Genomic DNA, 3,211 nt, shown 5'->3' on the forward strand with positions numbered 1-3,211 from the left:
CATATCACCATATTCTTGCCAATACCTGCTCAGCTGTACTTTCTGCTCAGTGGTAACTGTAGATATAGTACTAAATGAATGTTTAACATTGAATCACTCTTTTTGTAGAAACAATAGTGTATTTCTGTGACTTAATTATGAGAATGAGTAACAGGTTTTATCCTCTTTGAGACATGTTGACGACAAGCTCCCTGTGAGTCAATACTTCCCTCACTCAACACTCCTCCTTGTCAACACAGATTTGTCAGTTGAAAGGTCAGCGTCACTTCATTTTTATTATCACCGCGGGGGTGTTCAGGGAAATTCAATTCTTTTTGAGGTTCATAGAAATAACACACAAGTGAATCACAGGTGAATCTAATTATAGGAGATTTAGCAGCAAATCTCAGATAAACTGCTCCAGGGCTGCTTACTCTAGACAGACAATACCTCTGCTGCACTCTTTACCTTCAAGTGTGAGTGAGGGAAGAAAACAGATCACACACACTCCTGTGGCGGGTTTGAAAACGTCCCACCTGTTCTTCATGGGATCGGTTTCCAGCCTGCATGACATATTTACCAGCCAGACATTTTGAAAAGGAAATCCTCCCTTCGGCCCTGAAAGCTGGAATCCAACTCCGCGTCGAGGGGCCCTCGGCGTGCACATTCAGGCCAACGTCGGTGTCCAAAATGACAGGAGCTTCACATAAAATAACAGAGACAGTAGCTGAGGGCAGAAGGTGGGCTGATGGAGACAATAGACTGGAAAGGTTGAAATGGTGGGGAGTATAGCCAGGAGGCCAACAGGACTCTTCTGTCAACCAGAAAACTGAGATGGGTTAAAAAAAAAAAAAAAAAAAAAACTGAGAAAGCAGCAACAAACAGGCTTCTTGGTATTTTAGTGAGTGTGACATTTGGACTTTTTTTTTTACTGTAAAAGAAGAATCCATGTGTAAAAAAATGCAGGATGTGTTTGTAAATGATTCTAATGTAGAATAAAGATACAGCCAAATTAAAATATAGTTTGATATTTTGGGAAATACCATTATTTGTTACCAAATAACCAGTCTCAATAATGTAAAAAAGCAATAATGTATCATTACACGTTTCCAGTCTTTATGCTATGCTAAGCTAACTGGCTGCTGGTAGTAGCTTCATATTTACAGACACGAGAAAGGAACTTCTGGCAAGGAAACAAATTATTTCGAACTGGTTTTGTAATATTTTTTGTCTTTTCAGCCACATTGTATGGAGGCCCAAAACGTTCAATATTTAAAAAAAAATAACCAAGACATTAGGAAATTAATAATAATTTTGAGTAATTGCAGGCATAAGATGTTGTATAATCGTTAAATTTAAATGTATCAAAATATTCTTTTGTTATAAGGTCCAGTGTGTAACATTTAAAAGGATCTATTGACAGAAATGTAGAGTATAATATTCAATTTTATGTTTTCATTAGTGTATAATCACCTGAAAATATGAAAAATGTTACCTTAGAATGGGCTGTTTTTATCTACGAACACCTTGCATGGAGGCTGCCATACTGAACTGTAATATTTCTACAGTAGCCCAGAAGGGACCAACTAAAAAATGGCTCTAGTTGCGACGGTCTGACTAAACAAGTAGGTTTGGGGATCCATACATTGGGACAATTCACACTTAATACTACTGGACCTTAAACCTGTTCTCCAACTCTCTCAGTACCCCTGTCAGCATGACATACACATTAAACACTTGCATACTGTCACGCCATAATACTCTCACACCCACCTGAGATGACACACAGTCTGATACCTGTCTCAGTTCCCAGCAATGATCCCTTGGATAACCCATCATTTCAACATTCACGCTAATTTTACTTGTCAGAGTTTCCTAATTATTTCTGATAAAGGCAGGCTTTGTGATTCATGAAATGGAGGAAAAAAATTAGAACCAACTTTAAAAAGGTAGATTCACTGGGCACCATCTTTGTCTGATATTTTCTTGGCAATGTGGGAAATAACACACATGGAAAAACTGATACTTTCCTGGATTCAAAACACCAAGTGGATAAAGCCAGTGACTTATAAAAGGGTTCTTCAGTTTGGATTTGACTGATGTGCCTGATGACTCGCCTGTTTTGCTTTTCTAACCTGGCAAAGTCTGTCCATCTAGGAACCAAATAATCCTAACCAAAAATATCATTCACTTGAAGATGAACAGTGTTATGAGGATAGAAACATGGTGTCTGTGAATTAGGTAGGCTTACCGTTGGCTAGCTAACTGCGTAAATACTTTACGATAGTAACAAGAGTTTATACAGTGTATGCAATATGATTGTCTACATTACATGCATGGCTGGCGTAGTCTTATAACCTTGTGAAATCACGGAATCACAAGATCATGGAAGAATCCATCTTCCGAGCCTTCATGCTGTGAGCTTGTGGCCCAACTACAATCAACGCCCTTTAAGGAAGTACTGACAGCTACAGGGTGGGCCTTTATATCAGAACTGGAGAATATTTGTCTATTGTAAGAAGAGCAAAGAACAGCACTGAAAGCTTTTCTGAAACTGATCTGATTGGCTGAAGTTTGCTTGTGATAGACAGTGTGAGACAGGTGGTTGATCCAATCTGACGAGTATTTTTTTTGATAGTACCTGCCCTTTTCCAAACAGTCTTAAATGATGAGCCAACCAATAATATTATACATTGATGTTTTGAGCTATATTTTTGGGACTATTTACTCAGTTTCTAAAAATTATTGATAAATCCATTCCAGCATCTGAGCAACTAATAATGTTATTACCTGTGTCTGCTATGAGAAAGATCTATTTAACTTTAGTTAATTCCACATTCCTCTAATAGCTCTCATTATACAATGACATTAAACTTGTTGCATCAGTCGTTTGGGTAGGCTACTTCGACCTTCCACAGAGGATGGATGGAAGGAACTGAAGAGGATTTTTCGGCTCTGTATTCATAATTTTACTAGTTTCCTAAATACATGAAAGTAACGTTACAGGGAGAGTGTGTGTGTGTCTGTGTGTAAATGTTTGGTTTATCTGTCCGTGCCATCTTACACAGTGATTGGTGGCTGGCCACTCCAGCCTCCTATATTTCATGTGGGTGCTGGGTACCTTTTTGCCACTGCCCCACTGAGTTTTATTGGGGCCAATAAAAATCCCTTTGAGGCAGGCCTCCAGCACTGGCAGCTAAATAATGATTACAACAACATAAGCCCCTTTAGT

Source organism: Morone saxatilis, unplaced genomic scaffold (assembly GCF_004916995.1).
Source record: "Morone saxatilis isolate NCDOM2014 unplaced genomic scaffold, NCSU_SB_2.0 Contig2, whole genome shotgun sequence".
In the NCBI taxonomy this organism is placed as follows: domain Eukaryota; kingdom Metazoa; phylum Chordata; class Actinopteri; family Moronidae; genus Morone; species Morone saxatilis.